Source organism: Notothenia rossii (genome assembly GCF_949606895.1).
Source record: "Notothenia rossii genome assembly, contig: scaffold_41, whole genome shotgun sequence".
In the NCBI taxonomy this organism is placed as follows: domain Eukaryota; kingdom Metazoa; phylum Chordata; class Actinopteri; order Perciformes; family Nototheniidae; genus Notothenia; species Notothenia rossii.
This window is the reverse complement of record NW_027639660.1, coordinates 94,945-100,527: the sequence shown is the minus strand read 5'-3', so window position 1 is coordinate 100,527 and position 5,583 is coordinate 94,945.

The following is a 5,583-nucleotide window of genomic DNA, read 5'->3' as shown; positions in this document are numbered from 1 at the left end:
AAATAAATAATAAAACATGAATATAACCTTGAAGTTTCCCAGGGGCAAATACAGTGCCAGGTGTCAGACTATTTAAACAATGTTTACCCAGGATTCCGACACCTTCCCTGGCTTGTAAAATGCGGTGATGCGCCCTGGAGGTATCAGACTATTTTAAACAACTTTTCCCCGCCTTTCAAACACTTGTTCCTGGCTTATAGCCTGTCATTTTGCAGGATATAATTTAACATGGAACCTCTCCCAGGGGCAAATACAGTGCCAGGTGTCAGACTATTTAAACAATGTTTACCCAGGATTCCGACACCTTCCCTGGCTTGTAAAATGCGGTGATGCGCCCTGGAGGTATCAGACTATTTTAAACAACTTTTCCCCGCCTTTCAAACACTTGTTCCTGGCTTATAGCCTGTCATTTTGCAGGATATAATTTAACATGGAACCTCTCCTGGAAATGGACATACTCTGCGCATTTCCAGGAGAGGTTCCATGTTAAATTATATCCTGCAAAATGACAGGCAACAACTCTCTTCCAGACGTTTAAAAACACTTTTCCGACTATTTTAAACAACTTTTCCCCGCCTTTCAAACACTTGTTCCTGGCTTATAGCCTGTCATTTTGCAGGATATAATTTAACATGGAACCTCTCCTGGAAATGGACATACTCTGCGCATTTCCAGGAGAGGTTCCATGTTAAATTATATCCTGCAAAATGACAGGCAACAACTCTCTTCCAGACGTTTAAAAACACTTTTCCGACTTTTTTAAACAACTTTTCCCCGCCTTTCAAACACTTGTTCCTGGCTTATAGCCTGTCATTTTGCAGGATATAATTTAACATGGAACCTCTCCTGGAAATGGACATACTCTGCGCATTTCCAGGAGAGGTTCCATGTTAAATTATATCCTGCAAAATGACAGGCAACAACTCTCTTCCAGACGTTTAAAAACACTTTTCCGACTATTTTAAACAACTTTTCCCCGCCTTTCAAACACTTGTTCCTGGCTTATAGCCTGTCATTTTGCAGGATATAATTTAACATGGAACCTCTCCTGGAAATGGACATATTCTGTGCATTTCCAGGAGAGGTTACATGTTAAATGATATCCTGCAAAATGACAGGCTACAACTCTCTTCCAGACGTTTAAAAACACTTTCCCCGACCATTTAAACATTATTTATGGCTTGTAAAGTGCGGTGATGAGCCCTGACAGTATCAGACTATTTAAAGGGTTACCAGGAGCATGAGAATATCCTCCACAGAAGGGGTGGTGGTGCCGTGAATAAGGCCGAATATGGATACCGATGTGCCGACGGTAAAGCACCGCAAAATCCACCCCCTTTAGGTTAACCAGGGGCATGGAGTTCTGTAGGGTGTGAACATCTGGGTTTAGTCAGTGGGGGAGTGCTTAAGTCCGGGAGTCCGGGGACTCACGGTGTGCAAGGTTATGGAGGTGCCCATGTCAGGGACACATGCTGGAGGTCTGTGGTCCGTCCTTTGGGGGTCTTGGAGGGGCCACAGAGAGGAGATTTCCCCGGTCTCTGTCCTGGATGAGTGAAATAAACAGAGTCTCCATGTCAGGGACACATGCTGGAGGTCTCTCTCCCGAGAGTGGACGTCCATTGCCTGTAAATTGGTCTAACATTAGGTCTGTCACTTTGGCTAACCGCACCACTGTCTGTCGTCTCCCGCAAGTGGACATCCATTGTCACTTTGGCTAACCGCACCACTGTCTGTCGTCTCCCGCAAGTGGACATCCATTGCCCCTAAATAGGGGAGGGGCAGTTTACACACACACGCAGCTGCTGCATGCAGCAACGCACACACAGGGAGGAGATGGCAGAGAGAACGCACTCCCCTGAAAACTCCCCTTGAATTCCTCCAGACTCAGAAAATGTAAAAGTTCACTTTTTGGAGATCCATAGAAAAAGGGTGAAAATGGAAAAAAGTATTCGAAAATAGTGCCTCATAAGGCGGGTAGAGTCCCTTGAAAACTCCCCTTGAATTCCTCCAGACTCAGAAAAAGTCAAAGTTGACTTTTTGGAGATCCATAGAAAAAGGGTGAAAATGAAAAAAAGTATGCTACAGCATGGATTCGAACACGCGACCAACGGCATCCAGGGGCGAGCGTTAACGCAGTGAGCCACTGGACATGAGTACTCAAACATGCCTACTTTTGCATCTTAGACACTCTGAATTCACTAAATGTACAACTTTTTCTCCATCAAAATGAACAAATGAGACATGAAATAACATCTACAGATCAAGACGAAGCGAATGGAAGCGGTCCTAGCCTCGTAGCTGTGAACAGCTGTGATCGCAGGAAAATGCTGTTACAAAGATTTCTCAGTATATCTCCGGGACATTTCCCTGGCTTTGCCACCGTCACAATGGACAAACGAGACATGAAATAACATCAACAGATCAAGACGAAGCGAATGGAAGTACCCCCGGAGTCATAGCATGTGTAAATCGAGACGAAACATCTCTCTCTCCCCCGCCTGCTTGCGAAGGGGAGGGGCAGTTTACACACACACACGCAGCTGCTGCATGCAGCAACGCACACAGAGGGAGGAGATGGCAGAGAGAATGCACTCCCCTGAAAACTCCCCTTGAATTCCTCCAGACTCATAAAATGTAAAAGTTCACTTTTTGGAGATCCATAGAAAAAGGGTGAAAATGGAAAAAAGTATTCGAAAATAGTGCCTCATAAGGCGGGTAGAGTCCCTTGAAAACTCCCCTTGAATTCCTCCAGACTCAGAAAAAGTCAAAGTTGACTTTTTGGAGATCCATAGAAAAAGGGAGAAAATGAAAAAAAGTATTCCACAGTATGGATTCGAACACGCGACCAACCGCATCCAGGGGCGAGCATTAACGCAGTGAGCCACTGGACCTGAGTACTCAAACATGCCTACTTTTGCATCTTAGAAACTCTGAATTCACTAAATGTACAACTTTTTCTCCATCAAAATGAACAAATGAGACATTAAATAACATCTACAGATCAAGACGAAGCGAATGGAAGCGGTCCCAGCCTCGTAGCTGTGAACAGCTGTGATCTCAGGAAAATGCTGTTACAAAGATTTCTCAGTATATCTCCGGGACATTTCCCTGGCTTTCCCACCGACACAATGGACAAACGAGACATGAAATAACATCAACAGATCAAGACGAAGCGAATGGAGGTACCCCCGGAGTCATAGCATGTGTAAATCAAGACGAAACATCTCTCTCTCCAACGCCTGCTTGCGAAGGGGAGGGGCAGTTTACAAACACACGCAGCTGCTGCATGCAGCAACACACACACAGGGAGGAGATGGCAGAGAGAACGCACTCCCCTGAAAACTCCCCTTGAATTCCTCCAGACTCAGAAAATGTAAAAGATCACTTTTTGGAGATCCATAGAAAAAGGGTGAAAATGGAAAAAAGTATTCGAAAATAGTGCCTCATAAGGCGGGTAGAGTCTCTTGAAAACTCCCCTTGAATTCCTCCAGACTCAGAAAAAGTCAAAGTTGACTTTTTGGAGATCCATAGAAAAAGGGTGAAAATGAAAAAAAGTATGCTACAGCATGGATTCGAACACGCAACCAACCGCATCCAGGGGCGAGCGTTAACGCAGTGAGCCACTGGACATGAGTACTCAAACATGCCTACTTTTGCATCTTAGAAACTCTGAATTCACTAAATGTACAACTTTTTCTCCATCAAAATGAACAAATGAGACATTAAATAACATCTACAGATCAAGACGAAGCGAATGGAAGCGGTCCCAGTCTCGTAGCTGTGAACAGCTGTGATCGCAGGAAAATGCTGTTACAAAGATTTATCAGTATATCTCCGGGACATTTCCCTGGCTTTCCCACCGTCACAATGGACAAACGAGACATGAAATAACATCAACAGATCAAGACGAAGCGAATGGAGGTACCCCCGGACTCATAGCATGTGTAAATCGAGACGAAACATCTCTCTCTCCCCCGCCTGCTTGCGAGGGGGAGGGGCAGTTTACACACACACGCAGCTGCTGCATGCAGCAACACACACACAGGGAGGAGATGGCAGAGAGAACGCACTCCCCTGAAAACTCCCCTTGAATTCCTCCAGACTCAGAAAATGTAAAAGATCACTTTTTGGAGATCCATAGAAAAAGGGTGAAAATGAAAAAAATAATGCCACAGCATGGATTCGAACACGCGACCAACCGCATCCAGGGGCGAGCGTTAACGCAGTGAGCCACTGGACATGAGTACTCAAACATGCCTACTTTTGCATCTTAGACACTCTGAATTTACTAAATGTACAACTTTTTCTACATCAAAATGAACAAATGAGACATGAAATAACATCTACAGATCAAGACGAAGCGAATGGAAGCGGTCCCAGCCTCGTAGCTGTGAACAGCTGTGATCGCAGGAAAATGCTGTTACAAAGATTTCTCAGTATATCTCCGGGACATTTCCCTGGCTTTGCCACCGTCACAATGGACAAACGAGACATGAAATAACATCAACAGATCAAGACGAAGCGAATGGAAGTACCCCCGGAGTCATAGCATGTGTAAATCAAGACGAAACATCTCTCTCTCCCCCGCCTGCTTGCGAAGGGGAGGGGCAGTTTACACACACACACGCAGCTGCTGCATGCAGCAACGCACACAGAGGGAGGAGATGGCAGAGAGAATGCACTCCCCTGAAAACTCCCCTTGAATTCCTCCAGACTCAGAAAATGTAAAAGTTCACTTTTTGGAGATCCATAGAAAAAGGGTGAAAATGGAAAAAAGTATTCGAAAATAGTGCCTCATAAGGCGGGTAGAGTCCCTTGAAAACTCCCCTTGAATTCCTCCAGACTCAGAAAAAGTCAAAGTTGACTTTTTGGAGATCCATAGAAAAAGGGTGAAAATGAAAAAAAGTATGCCACAGCATGGACTCGACACGCGACCAACCGCATCCAGGGGCGAGCGTTAACGCAGTGAGCCACTGGACCTGAGTACTCAAACATGCCTACTTGTGCATCTTAGAAACTCTGAATTCACTAAATGTACAACTTTTTCTCCATCAAAATGAACAAATGAGACATTAAATAACATCTACAGATCAAGACGAAGCGAATGGAAGCGGTCCCAGCCTCGTAGCTGTGAACAGCTGTGATCGCAGGAAAATTCTGTTACAAAGATTTCTCAGTATATCTCCGGGACATTTCCCTGGCTTTGCCACCGTCACAATGGACAAACGAGACATGAAATAACATCAACAGATCAAGACGAAGCGAATGGAAGTACCCCCGGAGTCATAGCATGTGTAAATCGAGACGAAACATCTCTCTCTCTCCCCCGCCTGCTTGCGAAGGGGAGGGGCAGTTTACACACACACACGCAGCTGCTGCATGCAGCAACGCACACAGAGGGAGGATATGGCAGAGAGAATGCACTCCCCTGAAAACTCCCCTTGAATTCCTCCAGACTCAGAAAATGTAAAAGTTCACTTTTTGGAGATCCATAGAAAAAGGGTGAAAATGGAAAAAAGTACTCAAAAATAGTGCATCATAAGGCGGGTAGAGTCCCTTGAAAACTCCCCTTGAATTCCTCCA